Source organism: Papio anubis, chromosome 14, assembly GCF_008728515.1.
Source record: "Papio anubis isolate 15944 chromosome 14, Panubis1.0, whole genome shotgun sequence".
NCBI lineage: Eukaryota > Metazoa > Chordata > Mammalia > Primates > Cercopithecidae > Papio > Papio anubis.
The window spans coordinates 91,923,007-91,941,061 of NC_044989.1; the positions used below are offsets into that span (position 1 = coordinate 91,923,007).

An 18,055-nucleotide genomic window follows, 5' to 3' on the forward strand; every position below is an offset into this window, starting at 1 on the left:
CTTTGTGCACAGGAGATGGCAAACTGCATCTTAAAAACTGAGAGTCCCATAAACGCATGCCAAGGTCCATGGTGCTCCAGGCAGGGTGCTTGGTGCCGGAGAGACAGAGTGAACTGAGCTGGCCATGGCATCTGTCCTGGAGAAGTCACACTCCAATCAGAAAGGCAGGAATGTGGACCAGACCTACAGCCTCCGGGGAAGGGTGTCCATAAGCTGCGAGGTGGTGGACACTGACTCTAATGGCAGAGAAGGTGTGGTAAGAAGGCAAGGACATCTGCAATCCTTCTCTAACTCTTGACTTACTGTTATCTGCTGCAGGTTAACCACCCCTCTGTTAACTTCCTTCTCTCTAAGGAGGATATTAAGAGTAGTTGCCTCAGAAAGTTGAACAAATTTGATAATTTACAGAATGTGTAGTTGTCCCTTGGTATCCATGGGGAATTGGTTCTAAGATTGCTTATGGATATCAAACTCCAAGGATGCTCAAGTTTCTGATACAAAATGGCACAATATTTGCCTGTGACCTACACAGATCCTCTCGTGTACTTTACATCATCTCTAGATTACTTATAATATCTAATACAACGTAAATACTGTGTAAACACTTGTTATGATATTTTTATTGTTTTATTATTATTTTTAAATATTTCAATCCATAGTGGATTGAATCCAGTAATGTGGAACCCGCAGATAAAACGGCCAAGATACCTCAAGGAGTGGCAGTTCCAGCATTGCCCATCTCCCTGCACCAATCTCTGCCAACCTCGGAACTGTGGTTCAGTCCTAAGCTAGAGAGTAGGTTCACGCCATCCATCCCACCACCATGATCCCATTTGGCAGATGCTCACCCAGCATCAACTCTGAACCAAACACTGTTCTGGGCAGGGGCAAAGGTGAGAAGCACAGACCTTGGCCCTGCCCTCCCCTCCTCAGGAGCCCAGCAAAGCCATTCTCCACAGGTGGGACTCCACTGCCCAAGGGAAGCCTGAGGCATGAGGCCTGTGTGTTGCTCAGTGACCAGGTCCATCCTCCCAGTGCCAGGGAAAAGGAGGTGCCCCTCAAACCACAAAGTAATCCTTGGACTTCTCTTTTACCTGAGGGGTGGCAGCTGGAGAGAGCCCCACTTGCTCATCTCCACCAGCTTTCCAGTCCCTGCAACCAGCAGTGGCCAGCCTCTGGCCACCCCCATGAAAGCACATAAAAGGGTTGGGGGAAGCCGCAACCCCAGAATTGAGGTGAGCTGGAGTTTGAGGACAGGTTGCTTTTCACTTATCTCTGGCAAGAACCATATTACAGATCATTGGTACAACAACGATTTCATGCTTCTAATTGAATACTGATGAAAAATTGGCAATGGTTTCTCAGTTACTTCTTGGAAATAAATTGTGGGTAAATAACATCTGCTTAAAGCTTGGAAACCCAGTTTCCTTTGGTTTGTGTTTTTAAATCTTTGACGATGCGGTTTGCCTTTTTACTCCAAGAAAAAAAAAATACAATTAAGTAGAGGCTGACAACTAGGTGAGATCCACAGCCAAGCTATTCTAAGAGCCTGAAGTCACCCTGGACACCCAGGTTGATGACAAAGGGCAGAAATTCAATATGGAAATAGGATCCACTCCAAACACACCATCTCTGACATTATGATGAAGAGAATATGTATTTCATGACAGGGCAAATGTTGCCATCCTTCTGAGGGAAAATGTAAATGAGGATGCTTTTAGGGATGATTTCTACGTTGTCACTAAACTGAGATGTTTGTGCTTGCTGGTGCCAAGTGAAGATTGCTGTTGCTGTTGTTTTCTCGCAGTGATTAGGGTTCATTCCCTAGCAACAGGCAGCAGCAGAAAGGAAGCTTCGCAGGCAGAGTCACCGAATAAACGCAGTGGGAGCGGTATCAACAACAAACCAGTGATGAAGGGAGGGGCATGTGGGGCATACCACATCGCCTCTCTGGCTTTCGTCTGCACCTGGGACCAGAGGCAGGTGGGAAGGAGACCTTGACAATGTGGGAAGTCCCTTTGATTTGCTGCAATGGAGGAGTTCACATTTTACTGTGCAGTCTAGCATTGCCCATTCTGGATTGGCTCCATCAGACACGCTTTTGTGCTTTACTGTAATTCTTTCTTTATTTGTCCTCCTCGAAACTGATCCGTAATGCCGATTTGCTGATCAACTGTCCCTGGGACTTTGGTGTGCTGGCTCAGAACCCCAGTCTAGTCTTCAAAGGAGCTGACAGAATGGGGTGTCTCAGCATGGAGGACCCAGAAGCAGAGCTCCCTGGTGCTTTGGGGGACAGTGAAGCCCTTCATTCCATTCCTCCTTGCAGACCAGCTTTCCTGGTATTCATGCACTGCTTTTTGTAACGTCTCAAATGAAGGCCACAGCTCAGGCAAGTAGAAGAGAGCTCCTAAGAAATGAAGTCTGGTTGCCTTTGAATTTATAAAATAATCAAAATTGCTAGTTCCTGCTAAGAAGACAGGTACAGAACAGGTGACAGGACACAGTTATTACTGTCCCCTGCTTGTTCCCTGGGCTCCTGGCCTTCCACCTTTTCTAGCTGCTGTTAGAACCCTGGTTGGGGACTTCCTCTGGCCTGGCTCTCCTGGGCTTGAATGGCAACTTATTGACAGATTTCATGCCACAGTTCTTTTTCAAACAAGATGATTAACAATGGAATAATTGGGCTTGGGAAGAAGGCCTTTTTAAAGCAAACTATGGAAAATAATTGATGAGTAGTGCAGTTTTATAAAACTTTTTTTTTTCTATGACCCTTTAAAAACTATGTTGCTAACTGCACATCACACTGCATTCACATCCTAGGACTAACACCCCTTGACCTCTGCCATATGAATTAAGGTAGAAGAAGGGTCATAAGTAACAAAGTTTTGAAGTTGAGTGAATCTTTTTTTCCTGTAACTTGACTGACCATTTCCCTTTCTGTTTGAGAGATCTGCGCGGTCCTGTGTATGAGGTTCTGTGGTTCACGTGTGTGATCGGCTACAAAGTGCTGATTTCACTTGGGTCTGTTCTGGTTTGTCCTAATTTCTCTTTTAGAGCTTAATTATAATTTCCAACAAATTAGGCAAGACAGAAAGTGACATTTTCATCATAGATGGAGTGAATGGATGACTAAACATTCACCAGACGTCATTCTTGTAACAGTTCAATGGTAGTGATTCATGTCTGCATCTCTTGATAAAATATAAAGCATTAAATCTTGATTGCTAAGCACACTGACAAAATGACTGAACCACGTTCCTGGTTGAAGATACCTGACAGTCGACGTTTATCTGGGATCTTTTGCTGCTGCTTTGGTATGACTTCTATCGAGATAGCTTTCAACGAGGTAGAACGTTTGCTTTCACTCTGGGTTTTCCTTGGTTTCGACAATTTTTAAGTGTTAAGTGAAGGAAATCCCGTCTTGTCAGAATGTTCTTTTCAATACAAATTGCAGTGAAGTAACGGGCTAGAAAGATGTGGATCCTTCTTGATTTCAGGAAGCACACGCCTGTCGGCAACTCTCTCTACCTGGCCTGTGTTCACTGCGGTATTTTTGCCTCTGTCACCATCCTTGGGACTAGGTGCAAAAATAGGCTTACGTTCCACGTGTCACCCACCGCTTCACTTCCTTTTCAATAGATCATGTGTAAGGAGGTGAGAGGACATGGGAAGGATTGCTATGAAGTAAATAGCAGTTAAATCTTTTCAGCCAGGGGTGGTGGCTCACGTCTGTAATCCCAGCACTTTGGGAGGCTGAGGCGGGTGGATCACCTAAGATCAGGAGTGTGAGACCACCCTAGCCAACGTGGTGAAACTCCGTCTCTACTAAAAAATACAAAAATTAGCCAGGCGTGGTGGTGGATGCCTGTAATCCCTGCTACTCAGGAGGCTGAGACAGGAGAATTGCTTGAACCCGGGAGGCAGAGGTTGCAGTGAGCTGAGATCGTGCTATTGCACTCCAGCCTGGGTGACAGAGTGAGACTCTGTCTAAAAAAAAAAAAAAAAAAAAAAAAAAAAGAGTTAAATCTTTTCAGATTTCTAGGCTGGAAATCAACAGAACAAGATCTGCTAGCAGAAGTTGTTATATCTCAACTAAGTATAGACTGGAGATGAATCTGACAACCTGTGACATCTTTAAATGTCAAACCCACCGCACATCACAGATGACATCGTACCTAATGATCAAACTCCCTTTAAAATATACTTCATGTAAATACATTTTTGCGAAACCACAAGCTGTTTCTCTCAGTTTTGTTTTCAGCTGGCTTTGATAAGGAGATTGGTTGGCAGCCTACAGCTAATTAAGCAGCTTTCAAGCCAACATCAATGAAAGGTTTTAGGTGACTATCAGAATTACACTCCACTCTTCATGGTCCACGGGTATCCACTATGCCTTTTAATTGTGCCAACAGACCCTGTCAGAAGAGAATGATCACACTAATTCGAGTTTACAACCAAAATCATCCTGTTTTCAGTGGTGTAGATCCAGTGTCTGCATCTGTCTTGTCAACTCACAATAGCATTAGAACAGGGGGCTGGATTTATGCTCTAAGAAATGCAATTTGCCTTTCTAAGCTCACTTATATATATTTGTATCTAACATATTGTAAATTTCTTAAACTTGTTACACATTTAATTTTATAACTAGAAATCAATTTTATTTATTTATTTATTTAGTGGAAAACAGAAATTGAAGTGCAAGAGACCCTCATTTCTGGGACAAGAATTCTGAGTTTCTTGGCTTCTTTCATTCTTGTCTGACTTCCCCCCCCCACCCCCACCCACCCACCCAGTTGCAGTTATTTCTAGATTTTGGTAAATTATTCATTGCTTTAAAAAGAGAAAAAGCTCGATTTTCTAACTCTACAGTTGAGCTAGCCCTAACCTCTAAAGCCAGATTGCTTTAACAAAATTGTCATCATTTTATACATGACAGATTGGCTTCAAATAAAATGGTATATGGGAGGAAAACTGTATTTTGCTTACACTTAGGAATGCCTGTAAACATAACAGAGTTTTAAAAAAAATCTTGGTGTTTTAACAAATGCATATTGTGAAAAAGAGGAAGAATAAATTAGCTGGTTGCCTGTGAAGTAATTGTGCTAAAAACATTCATTTTTAATATATGAGAGTTCACATTTTGATTCATATACTTGCAAAAGAAAAGTGGGAATTTTTTCCTTAATGCTTTGACTATTTAAGGAAAGCTTTTGTGCTGTGCCACTCTGCTTTTAAGAAATTCCAGAGGTACAGATACAATTGAGGGTGAACTTGAATTTGTTCCGTGGGCACGGCCTTTTCTGTTGTGGTAAAACAAAGTTAAAATGACAACGGTTCTGAAGAAAGTGCTTCAAGACCATGTCCTGTTTCACTCTTTCCAGATGACTAAAATCACCCTCATTTCCCAAGTCTTACATCGGGGGAAGAGGATATGTGGTTTAAAAGAGTGGCAAATACTAGTTAAGGTCAGCCTTTTTCTGAATGTGAACATTCAGTTTTGCTGCATGAAGATAGGGGCAGGTATTGTAGAGTAAAATTCTCATACAGAAAATGTCTGAAAGTAACAAATTAGGTGATTACCGCAGTCTCCTTATCCACTGTCATCTTTAGTCGTCGTGCTTGTTTTCAAGGCTGTTTTGTGTGTTTGTTTTTAAATGCTGCTGTCTTACATAAGTCAGGCTACTTGCTTTAAAGTATCAGAAGAGTCCCATAATATTGAAAAAATTGAAATCCAAAAAAAAATGAAGTATGAATTCTGAGTCACATGTTTTAGATATGGTGTTAAACAACATAACACATTATCTTGAATGGAAGATGTTACTACCTTGATGTCATCAGTTCAGCTTGACCAGAAGCAATGCCGACCTTTCACTGAGAATCTTTTAAACTGACCCCAAATGTCCCTATTCTTCTCAATGATTTAAAATGTCCTGTGCGAACTCTTCTATCAGTCAATATATATTTTTCAGTGTTCTTACTGAGTTTTGTTATTTGCTTTTAGTTCTTTTCTCTGTTTAATTTGCTGGTTTATGTTTTATGAAGAAATCCACTTTCAGAAGAAATAGTGACTTATTTTCTGTGGGTGTTTCCTTTCTTCACTACTTTAAGAATTTTCAAGTATAAATAAATTGTGAGAATACATATGTGTGCAAGGAGCATGGGGAAGAGTTAACTAATTTTTAAATTGAAATGAGGGAAATACTGGGCTGACTCTACTGGTGTTTTTCAGAGTGTTCCTCAATTTAACAAAGCAAAGCACTGAGTTGTATTTCTTCCTAACATAGATGTTTAAAAACATCTTCTACATGTAAGTAACAAGGACTAATGCTCAAAGTATTGTCTGAAAAATCTAGAAATATCTGCATGCTGTTATGAACGATTCTGTCTCTTTATGGAGAGTTGTTTAGGCTTTTTAGAAACTCATTAATTTGATTGTAAGTGCCTCACTGTTATCAGGAAAAGAAGCTTTAGAAAATGGTTTCAGAATGTGTCATTTTCTCCTTGTTTTAATCTGAGACAGTGTGTGGGCATGCTGGTATTTTAAAAGGCTAAAAATGTTGTACATATTGCTGTGTCTTCAAATATGAGGGAAGATTACAAACAGAAATTTTCTTCAAGCCTCTGTCTGAAATTCTGCTTTTCTTCTCAGTAGTAATTCTTCCATTTTTACGGAGGGATCTTTCATTCTTTTTTTTCATTTTCAATTTGTTGTAATTCAGCAAAACAAATGTTTTAAAAGCCAAGTCAGCTTTCTACCATGTTGATCTTAATATTTAATGCTTTATAAAATAAAACCCTGTGTTTTAATTTGAACTGGTTTCATTATTTTTTTATGAAATGATTTGCGGTATTAGACTGTCATTTGGTTTCAATATTAATATATAACATGAACTACGTGGGTGTCACTTATTTTCAGTAGTAAATAACTGCTTAACCGATTACTTTACTTTAACGTAGTTCTACTGTTCTTCTTGAGCCTCGTGATCTGCATGTTCGAACAATATTTGGTGTGTGTTTTTGCAAAATAGCATTTACATACTGTGTCATTAAAAACAGGTTTCATGGTGTCATGGTGGTCGGAATCAGGGAATGTCGTGTAGTTGGTTTCAAAATCCATCAGTAGGTTAATCATTAATTATTCTTTTTCCAGGAAAAAACTGATGAGGTTGTTTCAGAATTTGAATTTACTAGAATTCCTTTTTTTTTTTTGCATTTAAAAAACAGTTTGCATTTTCACCTTAAAGTGGGTTAATTTGGTAAGAAAAGGTACCTTTTCTGTTTGTATTGTGGCTTGTTCATTTTCTCATAAACTGTATTTGGTAGCTAAAATGTTGAAAGCAGTTTGGGAACAAAATGTCTGCTCAAACCATGACAAAATTGGCCACAATTTGCCGATTGGGCTGATAACAAAAGCCAGCAACACAAAATAGGTAGAAAAACAGTTTGTTCGGTGATGTGAGACCACTGAAGCTCTTTTTTGCATTTTTTTTTTTCATTCTGATGCTTATGTTGTGATGGAAATACATGAAGTCTCTGCTTACCATAGTTTCTGATTAACTATTTCATCTTTGGATTTCTTTTAAAACTTCAGAAAACAAGCTGCCCACTGGACATCTGAGAAAAATTTGAAATAAGAGCCAGCTCTGCACCTAAACCTTTTGTTTTCTCTAGACCCCACTTGATTGTAAATGTCCCAAAGCTCATATTTTGATCGTTTAAAGCAGCATTTAAATTCCATTTCCCCCACCACCCCAATCTTCAACATTGAATTGTATGCCTGTTACTACACTTTTGCAAGTGTAAAACAAAAATTCAAGTTTGCAGTTTAACACAAAAGTTCTCTTCCTGGACATATAGTTGACAAAAATATCAACAGCTAAAAGTACATATTGGCTCTCATATCATCTTCACAGACTGTAAGCAACTATTAATGTTTTACATGAGACAATACATTTTTTTTCAAACGATAGAACGAGATAACAGCCTCCTCTCCCTTGCCTCTGCTGCTGTAACTTCTCATACCTTGTGTTGCCTCTGTGTGTGTGATAGTCTTTTTTTTTTTGGTCTTAAAAATCAGATACTCCAGGACAATAATTAGGATGAGGTTTATGTTTCTACTTATCTAATCTTTGTTTTCACAAATAAATACAAATAACTCAAACTGAAACTTGATGGCTTTGGTGATAATATAATAGCAGCCACGGGGAAATTTTCTTCATTTTAATGTTCTTTCACAACCCACATTCAGTTTCGGTAGGAAAATTATTAACCTTTTCAACAGCATGCTGAAATATGGGTTCACAATAGACTCCTGAGTATGATTTGCAGGTTTTGGTTCTATTTTGAGATTTTGGTGTACAGTTTTTCTCTTTTTTTCTCTTTCTTTCGTTCGTTCATTCTCTCATACCAATTGCTTTCTTTGACACCAATCACAATGACTTAAAATCCTTCACTTGATATCTTTTTAATGTGTGTCCATTATACAGTGTTTGCATGTATTTTTTATTATGAGAAGGGAGAATTCCTATTTCCTTCTCTCCTACTGATTGGTTCTATGGAAGAGGACATATTCTTTATTCTCACTGTTTTTCTCCGCTCTACTCCTCATGTGGAGGTTGTGAGTCCTCCAGCCCCATTTAAAAAAATCCAGTTGAGCCACATTTCCCCGAGGGCACCTGGCTCCATGTCAGGCATCAGATCTGACTCCTGTCTGCCTCCAGTGGCCTTGTGTCTGTGTCCATCACCAAAGCAAGTACCCCGGTTTGGGCTTGCTGTCCTGAAGTTCTGCACAGCCTCAGGCTTCCATGGGAGGCCTGGGTGACGGTGTCTTCACAGCTGACTGCTGCTGGGGCTGCAGGTCTGGAAAGGCTATTGGAGGGAGGTGATCATGATCTTGTTACTGTGGCTTCTTCACCTGAAACACACACGAGGGCAGGACCTGGGGCCAGAGAGGCTGGTGAGTAGGAGGATCTCGGATAACAGTTTCTGTTTTAGGCGTCCCCTTCTCCAAGTCTGGCTGGGACAGCCACACCTGCAGGGAGGGCCCTGATTGGGGTCGTGGTCCTGCCCCACATCTGGCAAGCCTGTGCCTCATGTATTCACAGTCATCTTTTTTGTTTGATCCCCATCTATCCTAAGTCCCCACCCCACCTCAGTGCCCTACCCTACCTGTTCCCACCATCCCTGCAAAGTTGAATATGGAAACTGAGAAACACATATTTTATCTGTAACAAATGTGGACATTTCCAGTATTGTAGCCTGCGTTTTTTTTTTCTTCTTCTTCTTCTGCTTCTCATACTTCCTGTATGAGGTTAGTTTTTTTTTTTTTTAATGATAAACAAACTATTTTTTTTTCAACTTTCTTGGGAGGCCTGGGTGTCTAGTGCCTCCTGCCTGCGTTGTTGTGAGCCTTTTGCTGGTGCTGTCTACCTGGGCACAGATGTCGGCGTGAGCAGAGCCTGAAAGCGGGAGTGGGGGATGTGGTATTTTGCACCCACCTCTCCTCCCCAGGGTTGCAGTGAGGAGGGTTGAGCTGGTAAAAACATTTCTGTTCTATTTGAAAGAGACTGCGGTAGAATTCATGGCTAAGTGTTCTGTGCAGGCAAAAGGAGCTGAAGGATGGAAGGCAAGGGGGATAGGGGCAGGGATGGAGCATGGCCAGAAGAGACGTTTGATGTTTAGGGAGAGATCACTGGTGCAGATTGAATATCCCACAGTGTTCAGTCCCACGCTGTGTGGATGAGCAACATCTGGAAAAGGAGATTAAGGGATGAAGCATGCCAACATTTCTCCCCAGGTCACCCCAAAAATGTGTTGAAAATTCTGGACGGCTTCTGAGCTGCTTGCTCTTTCCGCCCCTGGTTGAGATCTCAGGAGAGAGCGTCCAGCAAGTAGCTTGGGTACAGTTGATTAAGTGTGAACATCAGTAGCCAGCCGCATGGCCAACCTGCAGTCACCCATGGCCCTGCATACAAGAATGTCACTAGGAGCAGATATGACTTGCCACCGGTGGTTGTGTGTATCTGAATCACCTGGGGGCTGTGAAACACACATCCCTAGGACCCAGCCCCAGGGTTTCCTTCTTAGAATATCTGAGATGAGGCCGGAGAATTTGCATTTCTAACAACTCTCAGGTAAGGAGATGCTGCCAGTGCTGAGACTCCCATTGAGAACCACAGCCTAGAGCCAGGGTGGTTGAAATACCTGAAAACCATGTCTACTGGAGTCTGCAAGTTGTCTCCACTTTTTTCCTAATGTCCCTTTGTGTGCCCTACCACAAACTTAGAATCCACACCAGCCTCTCAGAAGGCCTTTTGCATTTCTCAGTAACTGCACAGCAAGGTTACTTGTCATCTTGACGTTTTACCATGTCCGTCAGACTATAAAGTGGCTAAAATGTTTTTGAGGTTTGGTTCTTTGAAAAATGGGTTTTATTTTACAGATAGTGAAAGGGTGAGTCTGTAGTGTATGGTATGACTAGACTAGAAAACAATCTACCAAGGGCCGACCCTTGGGTTGCTGCCCCTTGACAATTTCCACCTTTACTATAAACTAAGGGAGCTGTCATAGGTTCTTCCCTATACAGAGCACTCTTGACGGAAGTGACACCATCTTAGAAAAAGACTCCATCTTACGTGTCAAAAGGCATCATGCCAACAGGGAACAGATGACCACCTAATCAATAAAGACCACACCCAACCAGAGAGGGCCATCACCAGCTCTTTTCTACTATCAGTCCTTGCCAGAGGTCTTGGGGCTATAAGAAGAGCAGGATTTCACCAGCTTGAGATGGTCATGTTAACAGAGTCTTGCTCTGTTGTTGTCGTGATCAGCACCCGGCATCTGTTGCCAGACTCTGCCCACATCAAAGACTCTTGATGTCTGTCCGGAACAGGCCAGGACACTCTCATCCACGTTGCTCTCGTTGGATTGGCTCATTAACCCTTTCTTCTATCCCCTTCTGACTCTTTTTTTTTTCAAAGTCACATTTATGCTCTTTTATCCCCTTTCTCTCGATGTTAAATGTTACTGTTTCATGTGGAATGTTTAATATAGCATTTATATATTGACTAAATTAAGGACACTGCTGTGTATGGTTTGCAATATTGACTGACTTGCAGAGTGGCTTGAGCCTGAGTACTCACAGCTCTGACTACCAACTGAACAGGACATACTCAGGAGAATCACTTCCTTGGGAACTCCATGTAACTTGTGGCTTTTGTGATTGAAATAGCATCGGTAAAAGTCTGACCCTGTGGAGAGACACAAATGTGCATGGACCTGGCTATGTCTGACTTTGTGCTGCTCGGGACACTCTGCACCCAAAAGTGAGCCAGCCTGGAAGACCTCGGGGGTCAGATGTTTGAAGGGGCTGCTGAGTGTCCTGGCAAGCAGCAGAGCCTCACCATCAGTTCGCTGCATGGAAGGCTGTGTCCCTCTATTTCCCTGCTAGTTTTTGAATTCCCTTGAGCTCCGATCTTTCCTAGGTGAGAGAGATGATCCCAATAGCACCAACCTGAGAGGGCTGGGGAGATGTTTGAAGGAAAGCTCAGCTGGGGAGCTGTAGCTGGCCTATGGTACGTGTTCGGGTGTGTGTCCTGGGACTGACACACTCTGCTGACAGGGGTATTGAAAGTCCCCACTCAAAGACACAGAATCTTCCTGACCAAGTGTAGGTCGGTAACGATGCGTGGAGCACTTTGCAGAAACTGCTTCTCAGGGGAGGTCCCCTTGAAAAGGTGCTAAGTCTACTCAGAGATACGTGGCTGGAGCTCTACACGCGGGAGCCTCTGTCAGAGACAAGGGCCGGGGGACTCAAGTACTGCTGCCTGGCTGCCCTGCCCTGACAGCTCTAGCAGCACACGAGTCTGATTTATACAAGGAACCCATCTCATATCTCCCTAAAATTAGTCTATGATAAGCAATATACATTTCCTGAGTGTGCGGTCTAGGTTTTACTATTCTGAAAAATAAAAACAGTGGACTCCTGAGAACCGAACAGTTTGGCAGTTACTGAGCAGGCTCCATCCTCCTTGGCAATTCTTTTGAAATCTCAAAAAGTTGGCTTCCTATAGTGTTAGAATCTGACGTGAGTCAAGATGGACAGGGTGTGAGTTCCTCACTCGTCCCTTTCCTATGCACTGAGGAAGACCTCGGTGCTGCCAATGGGGCAGAGCTAGCTCCAGTGTGTTTTTGCATGTGGCTGACTGGAAGCTCTGGCTTGGGCTCTCAGCAGTGAGGTACTGGCAGTTCCTTGGATGTCACAGCGAATCGAAGCTTGTGGTCTTCACTTCCTCCTGCCTTGAGACTTACTGCGCAGAAAGTAGAGGCTTGGATGGTTCAACTTCAAGGGCAAAACAGCCTGCCTCGGGGGTGGGATTGGGGTTGGGCATCTGTGCCACTGCTTCTCTCCCCTTGTCAGTTTACCATGCCAGCAGCCTTCTGTCTGATTGTCATCAGGAACAGAAAGAGCATGATTTGGGAGCTAGCTGGGGAACTTCGTGAAGGTTGCCTGAGCTGCATTTTGGGCCCCCAGTTAGGGCTTCTATTCAGGGTGATGTGTGTGACCCTGAGGCCATCTCTCAGATCTGGGGGGAAGTGAGGTTGTGTACCCACAGTGGGGAGGCCTACCTGGGGGCTCCTCAATATTAGACACCTGCAGGAACAGCAGGTCAGCCAAGCCAAGAGTAAGAGTGGCCCTGTCTGTGACTAGAAGCTTCTTCAGGGCTGCCTCAACACTGGGGTGGCACTGGTGGTCTCCACCCACTCCCAGTGTACACTGGCATCTAGGAAGCCATGTGTGATCGGCTCTGAATTAGGGGCAAAACTTTTAGTTCTCAGATGAAGTGTCATGGGTTTCTTCAGTGATAACTAGACAGCCAGGCCAAGGTAGAGCTGATTCATCCTTGCAAAACCTCCCAGACAAGCCAGCTCAGGCCTTGCAATGGAGAACTGGAATTCAGAGTCTTCTCAGCTTTGGCCAGAAGCCAAAGGTAGGAGAGGTAGGAGAGACCCAGGTCCCGGTCCCAGCTGTGTCCTATCCAGAGTGACCTTGGGAAGGTTGCCAACTTCCTTTTTCAGTGAGCTTTGCTTTCTTTACCTGCAAAGTGAAGGGTTGGTTTGATGATCCTTAAGGGTGGCCACCTCTCACTCTGTGACTTTGGCCCAAGGTCCACATGGTTGGGTGTTCCATACTGTGGCCCTCCTGGGCTATTGCATTTTGGTTTTTCATCGCACTCAGAAGTGGGGGTAACTGGTGAGGGGCACGGGTTGGTAAACCACCTCTCTATTTCAGTGATGAAACTAAAGAAACCAGGTTTCCCCTTCCACCCCTACCGGCCACTGATGCATTACTTAGTTCCTGTTTCTCTTTGCCCACCCAGGAAGGCATTGTGTATGAAATCCTGGGCCCAGATGCTGGACTTTAAGCCACATGAGAAAATGCTAGCTCATAGGACTCAAAACGGGAAGCTGGCTTTCCCAACAGATTTATCTGGGCAGTGCTCCTCCCAGAATGTGTAGGGATCACGGGGCCAGGTTCGTCAAGACTCAGGAAGCTTGATTTTTCACTGTCACTAGCCAATAAGGCCTTTAAGGAAAAAACAAATAAGACTGTAGGGGTTTGTATGGATCCGTTAACTCACTTGTACAAGACATTGGGAAAGATACCGGGGTGGAGGGGGGAACAATACAGTTTCAAAAGATAAATAGAGACTGTCACAATTGCCACATGTCCTGGCAGCCAGGGCTACCGGCTCAAGAGAAGCTTTATTCCCTGGCCTGCAGTGCTGCAAGAGACCCTAGGAGGAGGAGAGCTCTGCCAGGCCCTGCGGGCTGGGCAACCCACCTTCGGCCACATTTCCTAACACCACTCAGCAGAACCATGCCAGCAAAGGCCAGTGTACAAAAAAAATACGGTGTGCCAAAAAAAAAAGTTATGCCCATATATGTTCAGGAAGTGCACAATAATTTAAACAGCTTTCTTATTTCTTAACTTCTCTGGGTCTTTTGTGTGCTACTGTATCTTGTGAATGAGTCTCAAGAGAAAGGATGAAGCTTTTCCAAAATCACATCCCCTCATCTCATTTACAGAAAAATTTGTGCCTAATATTAACCAAAGGAAATGGGGAGTGGCAGGGCCAGTGGGTTTTCATGGTGAACTGAGGGTTGCGCCTTGGACAGGTTGTATGTGGAAGGGACGGCAGGGTTCCCAAGGAAGCTTTGCACGGTCATGGGTAGAGCTATCCCTTCTTCATCCATAGTGAATATGGCTGGAAATAGCGGGTAGTCTTGGATTTGACCTCCCTCCCATGAAAGTGCTGTCTCTGGTTCACTCCTGGAAAAACCGCTTTCTCCCCAAAGTGTGTCTGAGCAGCAGATTTAAGCATGAAGTTGGTTTTGTGGGGCTACAGTATGGACTTTGGGAAGATGGTGCCATCTGTATTTCTGATTCTGCCGTCCCTCTCTCTGTCTTTGGAAGTATCCTTTCACGTATTTGGAAGACTGAGAATGATTTTCTGCAAACAGTGAGCCAGACCACACTGGTCTCAAGCAGCAGAGCAGTTATTAACAGAATCACAGTCTTTCTGGAGCTGCTGTCAGTCCTGTGCTGTCCTCAGGGACGTTGCTTGGTCAGGGCCCCACTTCTTATCTACCCTTCCCTCTACCTCACCGAGGCTGCTTGGCCCAGGTTTATCGTGATTATTCGATGTACCTGGGAGGCCATGTCTCCCGGGGAGGCTCAGGACCTCGTTGGGTTGGAATTCCATGGGGATCTCTCATTGGGTCTCTTTGGGCCCTTGGAGAGGGGAGTGCAGGGCACCACCTGGGCAAACACCTGTGCCATCCTGTAAGTCCTTGTGTGACTCTTCATCCAAGTCAACGGGGGCATGTAGGGGAAGAGCCTCAGGGCCCACCAGGAGTCAGACTCTGACCAGGAAGTCAGAACTGAGTCAACTTTTCAATAAACACACAGGTTGGCCCCAAACAAAGCAGCAGGGTTTTGGGAACATCTGCCTTTTTAGTCTCTTCTGAATTCTGTTTATGTGGACACCCCATGCTCTGCACCACTGTTGCCGCCAGCAATGTTTGTTGCTTGTCAATATTTGAATAGATGCTGATAAATTTGATTCTCTGGCTTATTGTGGCATTCATGATATGTCTTTCCCTTTTCAGTCTCCATGTACTAGAGCAACTGTCAGTGTGGTTGGCAGTGACCTGTGTTTTTCATGCATGTTTTTGTTTCAGAATAACTGGGAGATGAAACAGGAAGCTCTATGACACACTTGATCGAATATGACAGACACCGAAAATCAGGACTCAGCCCCCTCCAGCACCTCTACCTGTTGCCCGCCGATCACAGACGGGATGCAGCTGAAAGATTCCCTGGGGCCTGGTTCTGACCGCCCGCTGTGGACTCTGAGGCCTCTGCATTTGCGGGTGGTCTGCCTGTGATATTTTGGTCATGGTCTGGTCTGGTCGGTTTCCCATTTGTCTGGCCAGTCTCTATGTGTCTTAATCCCTTGTCCTTCATTAAAAGCAAAACTAAAGAAAACAGAATTGTTTGCTTATTAGCTACCTTTAAGCACTGATTGAAAGGTGTTTGAGGGAACCCTGGCATTACCTCACAGTTCGTCTGACATCTTTAAATGTGTATTGGGCTTGACTCTCTCATAACTCAGCCACGCTTGCCTTGCTGCTTCTTGTATCTCTCCCAGATTGCTGTAGAGTCAGTGTGGGCAGACTGACATTTGAGAGAAACGTTGAGCTTCATCTGGAAACCTCTTTTCACACCCACCCTGATCGTGGCCTATAAACTGTGACCCCAAGATCTCCATTCACCTCGGGCTTTCCACTAGAGACATCTACCATCTCTGCTGCCTCCCTCCCCTCACACATCCGTTACTGCTTCACTTATTCATCCCATAAGGATTTCTTGCGGGCCTGCTGTGTGCTGGGTTCTGGAGACAAAACAGTGGGTGGGATTAACTCAGCCCCGGTCCCCACCCAGCACCTCTAGCCAAGTCTGAGTGGGCTCTGCTGAAGAAGTGTTGGGCACACTGCACAGTTCATCATGGTAAACGGCTCCGTCCCATTTCACTTAGATGCCCCGATTTCCTAAATGCTCTCTTGAACTCTGACACTCTGAGACTGGCACCTGAACAGTCTATACAACGGTGAAATAGCGAAGCCTTCCTTCTGTGTAATCCCACTCTCTTCCCTAACCTCAAACAGGACAATTTGACCCCCTCCTGAGGACATGACCAGAGAGGCCATTAGTAGGAGCCTTCCAGAACTTTCTGGCAATCTTCACTTTTAAGCTTAGCAAACATCCAAGAATAATTTTAAATGACCATGTTTACTGTTTTGTACTTGTTGGAATTAGTTTACCAATAGGCCATGATAATGATCACAAAAGCCACTACGTGCATGCAGTGTTCATTGCAATGCATATCGAGGTCTCAGCCCAAATGCCCCCTTCTCAGGGAGAATTCCCTGAGCACCATGTCCTGAGAGGACCCTCCTTCCTCCCCACTGTTTCTCTCTATCTTGTGATTTTATTTTATTTTTTTCATAGACTTACCATTATCAGCACTTATTCTGAATGTTCAATTATCTGTCTGTCTCTCACTCCACTCCCAAAATTCTGCTCTAGAAAGGCAGATTGTGGTCTCTCTTATTTCCCGGTCTGTCCCCGGTGTTTGAGATCTGAGCCTCATCAACAACTATGGGCTGACTGGGTTCATCCTCTCATTACTTCTCAGGCACACTGAGATGCTGAGCAGCCCAGTGCTCTGACCATGTTTGGCGGATAAGGAAACTGATCTGAGTCTGGTGAATGGCCTCACTGGGGTGAGGACCCAGGCTTTCCTCTGGGACATCACCCAGCAGAAAAGGGTGATCGTGAACGCTCTACTGTCTGGATAGTCAGGTTCTCATCAGAAACCAAACTTTGCCTTGCTGATAAACTTCCTAAAGTTCACATTATTTGCCCCCATCCTGGAAGATAAGGACCACTGTGTTGTGGAGGGAATTAGCCTCAGCTGGGTGTCTCTGGATGCTACTTTTCCCAGAAGAACACTAAGAAGAGCAGATGAGATGAATACAAAGATTCCACCTTGCCCTGAGATTCTGCTGGTTCTACCTGGCTAGGTTCTAGCAGAAGAGAAGGAAGTGTACAAGGGTAACATGTGCAAGGGCAGTGTACAGGGGTAACATGGACATCAGGGACAGTCCTCCTGAGGATGTGGGGAGCCAGGCCCAACTGTGGGTTAGCAGAGTTGCTGACACACACCTAACTCTGGCCCCTCTGGACACACCTTTGTCCAGGTGCAAGGGTTTCCACTGGGAAGAACATCTCCACCCAAGTGATCACTCTTCCTCTGTGTTCTTGAGCGGGATGAAACCACATTCTCTACCCATTTCCCAGTCTCACCCCCAGGATTATTTATGACCTCAAAAAGATGGAAGTCACAGGTGCAGGGAGGACCAGACATAACCCATATGGTGCCTGCAGGATAGTTAGTTCACAAGGATATTAGGAGAAAGAGCAAAAGAGAAGTGACCACACAATTCTAGATGGTTAAGGCAGTAGTTCTGACCCTGGCCAGACATTAGAATTACCCAGGGGCTATGAAAAATCCAGACACCGAGGATCCGCTTGGACCAATCACATCAGAATCTGGGGAGTGAGGGGGTGTAGACATCAGTATTTTTTACAACTCTGCAGGTCATTTCAATGCATAGCCAAGACTGAGAAACACTGGTCTTTCCATGTACCATCCACTATGGTAGCTGTTAGCCACAGATATCTATGGAACATATCAAATGTGGCTTGTACAACCAAGGGACTGAATTTTAAAATTCCTTTTTATTTTAAATTTAAATATCCACATGTGACTTGTGGCTGCCATATTGGACTCTGCAGATACAGAACAAGTCTATGAGCACAGGAAGTTCTACTGGCTAGTGTGGTCCAGGGGAACCTGGAGTCCTATAACTGCCAAGTGAAATCCTGCTAAGCCTGAAGGGACTTTAAGGTAATTCTGTCTGTTAA

The 18,055-nt window shown here is 44.2% G+C and overlaps 1 long non-coding RNA gene across 2 annotated transcripts in view; it reads left to right on the top strand.

Annotated features, from left to right (window-relative positions):
* The window catches only part of LOC101013385, a 153,599-nt gene that overhangs the window by 49,634 nt on the left and 85,910 nt on the right, over positions 1-18,055 (top strand). The window contains exon 2 of one of the 2 annotated variants that reach the window (XR_636842.4): positions 15,247-15,558. The exons of the other annotated variant lie outside the window; for it this stretch is intronic. This is a non-coding gene — a long non-coding RNA (uncharacterized LOC101013385). Of the gene's footprint in view, positions 1-15,246; positions 15,559-18,055 lie in introns of those variants that run through there. 2 annotated transcript variants of the gene reach the window in all.